Source organism: Pseudophryne corroboree, chromosome 10 (genome assembly GCF_028390025.1).
Source record: "Pseudophryne corroboree isolate aPseCor3 chromosome 10, aPseCor3.hap2, whole genome shotgun sequence".
NCBI lineage: Eukaryota > Metazoa > Chordata > Amphibia > Anura > Myobatrachidae > Pseudophryne > Pseudophryne corroboree.
In genome coordinates, this window is record NC_086453.1 from 166,121,783 (window position 1) to 166,134,738 (window position 12,956).

Consider the following 12,956-nt stretch of genomic DNA (forward strand, 5'->3'; position numbering starts at 1 on the left):
GTTAGACAGAATAAATAGTATAATATAAGTATATATTGATTACCTTCTTCCGAAGAAATGGAATGTACTTATAATAAAAATAACAGTATACCGGAAGAAAGGAGTATTATTCTGTCTAATAAGCCGGGCTCCACCCTCGTAATTAGTGAAGTATGAAATTCCTCAATCTAGGATGGATATAGTGATGAATATTAACAACAAAGAAAGAAAGAAAACTTTGGCTCCAGGTCCTGTGTTCTGGGTTAGGATATAAATACCTGCAGTACCAAGTATTCTCTGGTGGTCTCCCAACCAGGTACTGACCTGGCCCACAGTGCTTGGCTTCCAAGATCAGACGAGGTTGGGCATACTCAGTGTGGTTTGACCGCAGGTGAATATATCCTGCTTAATGATACCTGGAACCAAGTATTTAGTTCAAAGAGATCCCAAATTGATTTGACAAAATGCTTTGGTGTTTTTTAACTCCAGACACTGGCGGCACCTGATATTCCCTGGTTGTCTTCAAGGGTGTAAATTTCACCGGTCCCCCTGGTCTGAACTTCAAAAGAAATGAAGGAAATAGTCTGTTTCAATGTTGTAGACATTGGGTCCGTGTATGGATAGCGCCGGTGATTATTGGAAGTCAATAGGGAAATGGAGAATCAGCTGCGGGCAGAATTTTGGGTTTGATCTGGGGTATAGGTATATATTCTCCAGGTTCGGTCAGGAGTCTTGCGTTAAATACTGGTGTGATACTATTATGCAAAAAATCAAAGTGTAGAGACAATTTATAAATTAAATATAGGAGAATGTGTGAATGAATAGGTGTCGGGAAAAAAGAGGAAAAAGTAGAGGAAAAGAGAGAATCAGGTCTATGTTGAACACCACTTCTGCTTTTTTATCATCTGTGTGGACATCGAATGAAAAAATGAGAGGGTGGTGAAAAACGACACTGAAACTGAAGGAAGGCAGAGGGACTCTTCTACTGTCCTGTCATGTGAAAAAATGGTGCTCTGTGTACAAACTGCATTGCAGAGCCACCAAAAAATTTTTGACAGAATGAGAGGGAGTACCAGAAATTCAATGTAAACATAAATGTCAGAACATTGTTACTAGGTAGGTAAAATTAAATGCCAGAGTGCACAATGAAATTAGCAACAAAAACAGGGGGGAGGGGGGGGGGAAGGAAAAAGGAAATAGAATTTCACTTGGACACAATAAGTCAAAAAAGTGGTCCCAGGGTACTGGCCTATGAGGTAATAATAATTCTTGTGGGAGTTGATAACCAAAAATCAGAGAAACGGAAATTGACCTATTAGGGAACCATGTGTAGAAGTGTACAAAAGATTTCTTAATATATATAGATAATAATAATAATGAATCTGGGATGAGTCCTGGACCTGAGTCCAGGACTCATCCCAGATTCATTATTATTATTATTATTATTATTATTATCTATATATATTAAGAAATCTTTTGTACACTTCTACACATGGTTCCCTAATAGGTCAATTTCCGTTTCTCTGGTTTTTGGTTATCAACTCCCACAAGAATTATTATTACCTCATAGGCCAGTACCCTGGGACCACTTTTTTGACTTATTGTGTCCAAGTGAAATTCTATTTCCTCCCCCCCCCCCCCCCCCCCCCCCCCTCTCATTCTGTCAAAAAAAATTTGGTGGCTCTGCAATGCAGTTTGTACACAGAGCACCATTTTTTCACATGACAGGACAGTAGAAGAGTCCCTCTGCCTTCCTTCAGTTTCAGTGTCGTTTTTCACCACCCTCTCATTTTTTCATTCGATGTCCACACAGATGATAAAAAAGCAGAAGTGGTGTTCAACATAGACCTGATTCTCTCTTTTCCTCTACTTTTTCCTCTTTTTCCCCGACACCTATTCATTCACACATTCTCCTATATTTAATTTATAAATTGTCTCTACACTTTGATTTTTTGCATAATAGTATCACACCAGTATTTAACGCAAGACTCCTGACCGAACCTGGAGAATATATACCTATACCCCAGATCAAACCCAAAATTCTGCCCGCAGCTGATTCTCCATTTCCCTATTGACTTCCAATAATCACCGGCGCTATCCATACACGGACCCAAGGTCTACAACATTGAAACAGACTATTTCCTTCATTTCTTTTGAAGTTCAGACCAGGGGGACCGGTGAAATTTACACCCTTGAAGACCACCAGGGAATATCAGGTGCCGCCAGTGTCTGGAGTTAAAAAACACCAAAGCATTTTGTCAAATCAATTTGGGATCTCTTTGAACTAAATACTTGGTTCCAGGTATCATTAAGCAGGATATATTCACCTGCGGTCAAACCACACTGAGTATGCCCAACCTCGTCTGATCTTGGAAGCCAAGCACTGTGGGCCAGGTCAGTACCTGGTTGGGAGACCACCAGAGAATACTTGGTACTGCAGGTATTTATATCCTAACCCAGAACACAGGACCTGGAGCCAAAGTTTTCTTTCTTTCTTTGTTGTTAATATTCATCACTATATCCATCCTAGATTGAGGAATTTCATACTTCACTAATTACGAGGGTGGAGCCCGGCTTCTTAGACAGAATAATACCCCTTTCTTCCGGTATACTGTTATTTTTATTATAAGTACATTCCATTTCTTCGGAAGAAGGTAATCAATATATACTTATATTATACTATTTATTCTGTCTAACACCAGAGAGACCTACATAATTTCGCTCAATAGAGTCATCAAATTTGATTTATATTACCCAGATTGTATCAATTGTGTTCAAATTGGATAGAATAAACTTTTGATAATGGATATCGCCATTTCTTTGTTCTTTGCCTCATAGCCCCTTTTTTTAGAGGAATACAAATAAAAGTTACATTTTAAATATTATAAGATTACATATTTTACAATAAAAGTGTGCCCCAGAAGAGACTTGTAGTCTTTCTTCTCCTTTTTGGCTCTTGTACTATACAAGAACCATACACTTTCCCCTGATTAGTTTACTGAACTATTTCTGGGAGCACCGCCTACCCAGTGCCAGATATCAATTATCCTTTTATGGCCATATGTTGGTTTATGTTATAGCTATAGGTTAACCTATATCATTTACAGTACTAAGCATTTAGATCGAGAGACCCTGTGCAGACTCCACCAACCCCTTTTTCATGGTTTCTAGCTCGCCAGGGACTCTAGGTCAACACGTACTAGGTCGACATGAGTTTTTCACAATTTGTTTAATTTTTTGAACTTTTTCATACTTTATGATCCACGTGGACTACAATTGCGAAAGGTAACCTGTGCCAAGCACAGCGGTAGCAAATCAAGGCACTTTGCCTGAAGCATGGTGAGTAAGCGAGCCATGAGAGGGGACACGGTGCACTAATCAGGTTCCCGGTCACTCTACGGAGAAAACAACACCAAAAAAATGTCGACCTTCTGTCAAGTCGACCTAGTACATGTCGACCTAGAGTCCCTGTTTCCCTAGAAACCATGTGGACCTACTTACTGTCAACCAATAGTGGTCAACCTAGATATTGTCGACCTAAGTGTGGTTGACCCTATGATCCATACCCATTATCCCTTTTTCTCTTCTTTGTCCTATGTGCTCTACCATCTGTCCATTAGCTCCTGCTCTTTCCATTCTTTGGGGGTAATTAAGATCTTATTGCAGCAGAAAATTTGTTAGCTAATGGGCAAAATCATGGGGGTAATTCCAAGTTGATCGCAGCAGGAATTTTGTTAGCAGTTGGGCAAAACCGTGTGCACTGCAGGGGAGGCAGATTTAACATGTACAGAGAGAGTTAGATTTGGGTGGGGTGTGTTCAATCTGCAATCTGATTTGCAGTGTAAAAATAAAGCAGCCAGTATTTACCCTGCACAGAAACAAAATAACCCACCCAAATCTTACTCTCTCTACACATGTTATATCTGCCCCCCCCCCCCCCCCTTCACTGCACATGGTTTTGCCCAACTGCTAACAAAATTCCTGCTGCGATCAACTTGGAATTACCCTCCATGTGCACTGCAGGGAGGGCAGATATAACATTTGCAGAGTTAGATTTGGGTGGATTATATTGTTTCTGTGCAGGGTAAATACTGGCTGCTTTATTTTTACACTGCAATTTAGATTTCAGTTTGAACACACCACACCCAAATCTAACTCTCTCTGCACATGTTATATCTGCTCCCCCCCTGCAGTGCAGAGCCGTAACTACGTGTGTGCCAGGTGTTCCTGGCACACAGCGCAGTTGCCGTGAGAGCGCAACAGCCAGCGGCTTGTAATAAGTCAAATTGACTCATTACATGCCACCTCTGCTCAGGGCCAGTGCCACCATTAAGCAGCTGCCTATGGGCACCGTCACTTGCAAGGTGGTTCTGAATGGAGTTTAAAAAAGTATTTGATAGGATGTGCGTTGCGCTAGTATTTGACAGGATGCGCGCTGCACTCACTGTGAGGCGCCCGCTTCCTGCTCATCTGGTATCGGAGCTGCATGTTCGGGGCCTCCCCCTCCTGTGCCGCTTGCTCCGGCGCCGCCCTGATGAACGGGTAGAGGATCTGATCCCTCTACCGCCAAGCCATGTAAGGACAAGTTGCTGCTGGAACTCGAGGAGGGGGCTGGGGGTTGCGCCTTCACCCTAGGTGACAGGAAAAAGAGCGGCTAGCGTTTACCCAACCACTGGCTAATCCACACCCCCTCCCAGCTGGCCCTGATCGGTAACAGCAGGAAGCCCAGCAGCACTGGGAATGCGTCTTTAATGGTGAGCCTTTTGCTTGGTTATATTATGCACTTATAGCTATCTCTGTGAACATATTTCTACTAGAGATGAGCGCCTGAAATTTTTCGGGTTTTGTGTTTTGGTTTTGGGTTCGGTTCCGCGGCCGTGTTTTGGGTTCGAACGCGTTTTGGCAAAACCTCACCGAATTATTTTTGTCGGATTCGGGTGTGTTTTGGATTCGGGTGTTTTTTTCCAAAAACACTAAAAAACAGCTTAAATCATAGAATTTGGGGGTCATTTTGATCCCAAAGTATTATTAACCTCAAAAACCATAATTTACACTCATTTTCAGTCTATTCTGAATACCTCACACCTCACAATATTATTTTTAGTCCTAAAATTTGCACCGAGGTCGCTGTGTGAGTAAGATAAGCGACCCTAGTGGCCGACACAAACACCGGGCCCATCTAGGAGTGGCACTGCAGTGTCACGCAGGATGTCCCTTCCAAAAAACCCTCCCCAAACAGCACATGACGCAAAGAAAAAAAGAGGCGCAATGAGGTAGCTGTGTGAGTAAGATTAGCGACCCTAGTGGCCGACACAAACACCGGGCCCATCTAGGAGTGGCACTGCAGTGTCACGCAGGATGGCCCTTCCAAAAAACCCTCCCCAAACAGCACATGACGCAAAGAAAAAAAGAGGCGCAATGAGGTAGCTGACTGTGTGAGTAAGATTAGCGACCCTAGTGGCCGACACAAACACCGGGCACATCTAGGAGTGGCACTGCAGTGTCACGCAGGATGTCCCTTCCAAAAAACCCTCCCCAAACAGCACATGACGCAAAGAAAAAAAGAGGCGCAATGAGGTAGCTGTGTGAGTAAGATTAGCGACCCTAGTGGCCGACACAAACACCGGGCCCATCTAGGAGTGGCACTGCAGTGTCACGCAGGATGTCCCTTCCAAAAAACCCTCCCCAATCAGCACATGATGCAAAGAAAAAGAAAAGAAAAAAGAGGTGCAAGATGGAATTATCCTTGGGCCCTCCCACCCACCCTTATGTTGTATAAACAAAACAGGACATGCACACTTTAACCAACCCATCATTTCAGTGACAGGGTCTGCCACACGACTGTGACTGATATGACGGGTTGGTTTGGACCCCCCCCAAAAAAGAAGCAATTAATCTCTCCTTGCACAAACTGGCTCTACAGAGGCAAGATGTCCACCTCATCTTCACCCTCCGATATATCACCGTGTACATCCCCCTCCTCACAGATTATCAATTCGTCCCCACTGGAATCCACCATCTCAGCTCCCTGTGTACTTTGTGGAGGCAATTGCTGCTGGTCAATGTCTCCGCGGAGGAATTGATTATAATTCATTTTAATGAACATCATCTTCTCCACATTTTCTGGATGTAACCTCGTACGCCGATTGCTGACAAGGTGAGCGGCGGCACTAAACACTCTTTCGGAGTACACACTTGTGGGAGGGCAACTTAGGTAGAATAAAGCCAGTTTGTGCAAGGGCCTCCAAATTGCCTCTTTTTCCTGCCAGTATAAGTACGGACTGTGTGACGTGCCTACTTGGATGCGGTCACTCATATAATCCTCCACCATTCTATCAATGTTGAGAGAATCATATGCAGTGACAGTAGACGACATGTCCGTAATCGTTGTCAGGTCCTTCAGTCCGGACCAGATGTCAGAATCAGCAGTCGCTCCAGACTGCCCTGCATCACCGCCAGCGGGTGGGCTCGGAATTCTGAGCCTTTTCCTCGCACCCCCAGTTGCGGGAGAATGTGAAGGAGGAGATGTTGACAGGTCGCGTTCCGCTTGACTTGACAATTTTGTCACCAGCAGGTCTTTCAACCCCAGCAGACCTGTGTCTGCCGGAAAGAGAGATCCAAGGTAGGCTTTAAATCTAGGATCGAGCACGGTGGCCAAAATGTAGTGCTCTGATTTCAACAGATTGACCACCCGTGAATCCTTGTTAAGCGAATTAAGGGCTGCATCCACAAGTCCCACATGCCTAGCGGAATCGCTCCGTGTTAGCTCCTTCTTCAATGCCTCCAGCTTCTTCTGCAAAAGCCTGATGAGGGGAATGACCTGACTCAGGCTGGCAGTGTCTGAACTGACTTCACGTGTGGCAAGTTCAAAGGGCATCAGAACCTTGCACAACGTTGAAATCATTCTCCACTGCACTTGAGACAGGTGCATTCCATCTCCTATATCGTGCTCAATTGTATAGGCTTGAATGGCCTTTTGCTGCTCCTCCAACCTCTGAAGCATATAGAGGGTTGAATTCCACCTCGTTACCACTTCTTGCTTCAGATGATGGCAGGGCAGGTTCAGTAGTTTTTGGTGGTGCTCCAGTCTTCTGTACGTGGTGCCTGTACGCCGAAAGTGTCCCGCAATTTTTCTGGCCACCGACAGCATCTCTTGCACGCCCCTGTCGTTTTTTAAAAAATTCTGCACCACCAAATTCAAGGTATGTGCAAAACATGGGACGTGCTGGAATTTGCCCATATTTAATGCACACACAATATTGCTGGCGTTGTCCGATGCCACAAATCCACAGGAGAGTCCAATTGGGGTAAGCCATTCCGCGATGATCTTCCTCAGTTGCCGTAAGAGGTTTTCAGCTGTGTGCGTATTCTGGAAAGCGGTGATACAAAGCGTAGCCTGCCTAGGAAAGAGTTGGCGTTTGCGAGATGCTGCTACTGGTGCCGCCGCTGCTGTTCTTGCGGCGGGAGTCCATACATCTACCCAGTGGGCTGTCACAGTCATATAGTCCTGACCCTGCCCTGCTCCACTTGTCCACATGTCCGTGGTTAAGTGGACATTGGGTACAACTGCATTTTTTAGGACACTGGTGAGTCTTTTTCTGACGTCCGTGTACATTCTCGGTATCGCCTGCCTAGAGAAGTGGAACCTAGATGGTATTTGGTAACGGGGGCACACTGCCTCAATAAATTGTCTAGTTCCCTGTGAACTAACGGCGGATACCGGACGCACGTCTAACACCAACATAGTTGTCAAGGACTCAGTTATCCGCTTTGCAGTAGGATGACTGCTGTGATATTTCATCTTCCTCGCAAAGGACTGTTGAACAGTCAATTGCTTACTGGAAGTAGTACAAGTGGGCTTACGACTTCCCCTCTGGGATGACCATCGACTCCCAGCGGCAACAACAGCAGCGCCAGCAGCAGTAGGCGTTACACGCAAGGATGCATCGGAGGAATCCCAGGCAGGAGAGGACTCGTCAGACTTGCCAGTGACATGGCCTGCAGGACTATTGGCATTCCTGGGGAAGGAGGAAATTGACACTGAGGGAGTTGGTGGGGTGGTTTGCGTGAGCTTGGTTACAAGAGGAAGGGATTTACTGGTCAGTGGACTGCTTCCGCTGTCACCCAAAGTTTTTGAACTTGTCACTGACTTATTATGAATGCGCTGCAGGTGACGTATAAGGGAGGATGTTCCGAGGTGGTTAACGTCCTTACCCCTACTTATTACAGCTTGACAAAGGGAACACACGGCTTGACACCTGTTGTCCGCATTTCTGGTGAAATACCTCCACACCGAAGAGCTGATTTTTTTGGTATTTTCACCTGGCATGTCAACGGCCATATTCCTCCCACGGACAACAGGTGTCTCCCCGGGTGCCTGACTTAAACAAACCACCTCACCATCAGAATCCTTCTGGTCAATTTCCTCCCCAGCGCCAGCAACACCCATATCCTCCTCATCCTGGTGTACTTCAACACTGACATCTTCAATCTGACTATCAGGAACTGGACTGCGGGTGCTCCTTCCAGCACTTGCAGGGGGCATGCAAATAGTGGAAGGCGCATGCTCTTCACGTCCAGTGTTGGGAAGGTCAGGCATCGCAACCGACACAATTGGACTCTCCTTGTGGATTTGGGATTTCAAAGAACGCACAGTTCTTTGCGGTGCTTTTGCCAGCTTGAGTCTTTTCAGTTTTCTAGCGAGAGGCTGAGTGCTTCCATCCTCATGTGAAGCTGAACCACTAGCCATGAACATAGGCCAGGGCCTCAGCCGTTCCTTGCCACTCCGTGTGGTAAATGGCATATTGGCAAGTTTACGCTTCTCCTCCGACAATTTTATTTTAGGTTTTGGAGTCCTTTTTTTTCTGATATTTGGTGTTTTGGATTTGACATGCTCTGTACTATGACATTGGGCATCGGCCTTGGCAGACGACGTTGCTGGCATTTCATCGCGTCGGCCATGACTAGTGGCAGCAGCTTCAGCACGAGGTGGAAGTGGATCTTGATCTTTCCCTAATTTTGGAACCTCAACTTTTTTGTTCTCCATATTTTATAGGCAGAACTAAAAGGCACCTCAGGTAAACAATGGAGATGGATGGATTGGATACTAGTATACAATTATGGACGGACTGCCACGGTTAGGTGGTATAAAAAAACCACGGTTAGGTGGTATATATTATAATACAATTATGGATGGACGGACTGCCTGCCGACTGCCAACACAGAGGTAGCCACAGCCGTGAACTACCGCACTGTACACTGGTTGATAAAGAGATAGTAGTATACTCGTAACAACTAGTATGACACTATGACGGTATAAAGAATGAAAAAAAAACCACGGTTAGGTGGTATATATTATAATACAATTATGGATGGACGGACTGCCTGCCGACTGCCGACACAGAGGTAGCCACAGCCGTGAACTACCGCACTGTACACTGGTTGATAAAGAGATAGTAGTATACTCGTAACAACTAGTATGACACTATGACGGTATAAAGAATGAAAAAAAAACCACGGTTAGGTGGTATATATTATAATACAATTATGGATGGACGGACTGCCTGCCGAGTGCCGACACAGAGGTAGCCACAGCCGTGAACTACCGCACTGTACACTGGTTGATAAAGAGATAGTAGTATACTCGTAACAACTAGTATGACTGACTATGACGGTATAAAGAATGAAAAAAAAACCACGGTTAGGTGGTATATATTATAATACAATTATGGATGGACGGACTGCCTGCCGACTGCCGACACAGAGGTAGCCACAGCCGTGAACTACCGCACTGTACACTGGTTGATAAAGAGATAGTAGTATACTCGTAACAACTAGTATGACACTATGACGGTATAAAGAATGAAAAAAAAACCACGGTTAGGTGGTATATATTATAATACAATTATGGATGGACGGACTGCCTGCCGACTGCCGACACAGAGGTAGCCACAGCCGTGAACTACCGCACTGTACACTGGTTGATAAAGAGATAGTAGTATACTCGTAACAACTAGTATGACACTATGACGGTATAAAGAATGAAAAAAAAACCACGGTTAGGTGGTATATATTATAATAATACAATTATGGATGGACGGACTGCCTGCCGACTGCCGACACAGAGGTAGCCACAGCCGTGAACTACCGCACTGTACACTGGTTGATAAAGAGATAGTAGTATACTCGTAACAACTAGTATGACTATGACGACGGTATAAAGAAAGAAAAAAAAATACCACGGTTAGGTGGTATATAATTATACAATTATGGATGGACGGACTGCCTGCCGAGTGCCGACTGCCGACACAGAGGTAGCCACAGCCGTGAACTACCGCACTGTACTGTGTCTGCTGCTAATATAGACTGGTTGATAAAGAGATAGTATACAACAATATACTACTATACTGGTGGTCAGGCACTGGTCACCACTAGTCACACTGGCAGTGGCACTCCTGCAGCAAAAGTGTGCACTGTTTAATTTTAAATTAATATAATATTATGTACTCCTGGCTCCTGCTATAACAACCTGCAGTGCTCCCCAGTCTCCCCCACAATTATTATAAGCTTTTATACATTGATGTGCAGCACACTGGGCTGAGCTGAGTGCACACAGACTGAGTCACACTGTGTGACTGCTGTGTATCGTTTTTTTCAGGCAGAGAACGGATATAGCAGAGAACGGATATATTAAATAAAAGTTAACTTAACAACAACTGCACTGGTCACTGTGGTAAACTCTGTCTGCACAATCTCTCTCTCTCTCTCTCTCTCTTCTAATCTATTCTAATGGAGAGGACGCCAGCCACGTCCTCTCCCTATCAATCTCAATGCACGTGTGAAAATGGCGGCGACGCGCGGCTCCTTATATAAAATCCGAGTCTCGCGAGAATCCGACAGCGTCATGATGACGTTCGGGCGCGCTCGGGTTAACCGAGCAAGGCGGGAAGATCCGAGTCGCTCGGACCCGTGAAAAAAAAAGTGAAGTTCGTGCGGGTTCGGATTCAAAGAAACCGAACCCGCTCATCTCTAATTTCTACAGCACCTAAGTTATTTCTATATAGCTCCAGATAGTTTTCTATGCTACCATGGTGATGATACTGTTGTCTCAGCTGTAATATTTGAATTATTGATTATATGTCCTCAACAGTATCTATTTCAAGCTTTTGCATTACTTTGATGTCCTGTACATTGTTATCCCTTATGTGCCCTGCTTGGTCGCAGTGTAACGCTTTGGTCTGCTTAGTGTATAATTGCATTTATCTAACAATGCCCCCTGCGTCATTGCATATATGCTTACATGCCTTTGCATTCTGAATATTCTAAGAATTTATTTTATGCCCTACTGGGGTATCTACCTTGCGTTGATGTATGACGCTGATTTGTATAATGCATTATGTTTGTGACATTCTTTTACATTTACACTGTCTCTCTAGTTGTTGTTCTTTGTCACCATGGTAATGAGTCCTGGGCCTATGATGTCACCAGGGTCCCGGAGCATGCAGCGATGATGGAAGATTGATGCAGATGTAGTGAATACACAGGTTCAGCTGCAGCGGCGCTACTACCAATTTCATAGTGCTGCTGCAGCTGCAGTCACCCTCCCTCCTCCTCCTTCTCCGCTGCCTGCACAGAGGGATCTGATCATCTGCCAGCACGAGGAGCCTGACTGCTAGCGGGGAGATATGGTAAATATCTCTCTCCCTATCCCTCCCCCTCCCTCCCTCTCTCTATCTATTCTGTCAGCCGTAATGTGTAAAAAGGGGACTCTGTCTTCCGTAATGTGTAAAAAAGGGGACGCTGTCTGCCATAATGTGTAAAAAGGGGGACGCTGTCTGCCGTAATGTGTAAAAAAGGGGACACTGTCTGCTGTAATGTGTAAAAAGGGGGACGCTGTCTGCCGTAATGTGTAAAATGGGGACGCTGTCTGCCATAATGTGTAAAAAGGGGGACGCTGTCTGCCGTAATGTGTAAAAAAGGGGACACTGTCTGCTGTAATGTGTAAAAAGGGGGACACTGTCTGCCGTAATGTGTAAAAAGGGGATGCTGTATGCCATAATGTGTAAAATTTGGATGCTGTCTGCCGTAATGTGTAAAAAAAGGGACTGTCTGTTGTAATGTGTATAAGGGGCTCTACCTGGTGTAGTGGCGCTACTGTGCAGCGTAATTTGAATAATGGAGACTACTGTGCACCGTAGTATGAATTGGTATTATTTTGTGGCCACACCCCTTCCCCATGAATCCACGCCCCTTTGTATTTTTGCCGCTCACTGACCCTATCTTGCATGGGGAGGCACCAATGCCATTTCTCGCACACAGCGCTAAAATGCCTAGTTACGGCACTGCTGCCCATTAGCTGCTGCGATCAGATCTGAATTACACCCTTTATCTTTCTGTTCACTCTCAGCTCACCATCCTTTTTACTGCTTATACCCCCTCCCCAAAGCTAATTCTCTTTGTTCTGGCTGTAAAACACTCCCCACATCTCCCACTACTGTTCCACACACCCCAGCTAAAGCTGGATACACACTGACACATGTTCAATTGAATGGCCGATATATCATGGGCGTGTCGGTGGGTGTGTACCAGCGATGTGTCTATGAACAATGTAGTTACGGACTTATCACATTGACTGTGCAGCACAGCCGATGGCCAATATAGCTGCAGATACATTGGCACATAACAAATGCTGTGCGATCAGCCACTCACTCGTACACTTGCCATGACTGACATCACAACTACTGCAGGTGGGCACATGTAAATGCCCTCCCAATTATGAGGCCAGACACAACAAATTGAGATGATGATGATTGGTAAATGTGTATGCACTTACTGTAACAAATGCTGTGCGATCAGCCACTCACTCGTACACTTGCCATGACTGATATCACAATATACTGCAGGTGGGCACATGTAAATGCCCTCCCAATTATGAGGCCAGGCACAACAAATTGAGATGATGATGATGATTGGTAAAT

At 45.1% G+C, this 12,956-nt stretch overlaps 2 pseudogenes; one reads left to right on the plus strand and one right to left on the minus strand.

Moving 5' to 3' along the window:
• Positions 1-254: 254 nt before the first annotated feature.
• LOC134968429 (5S ribosomal RNA) lies at positions 255-372 on the minus strand (annotated as a pseudogene).
• Positions 373-2,304: 1,932 nt separating this feature from the next.
• On the plus strand, positions 2,305-2,422 carry LOC134968431 (5S ribosomal RNA; annotated as a pseudogene).
• Positions 2,423-12,956: the final 10,534 nt, after the last annotated feature.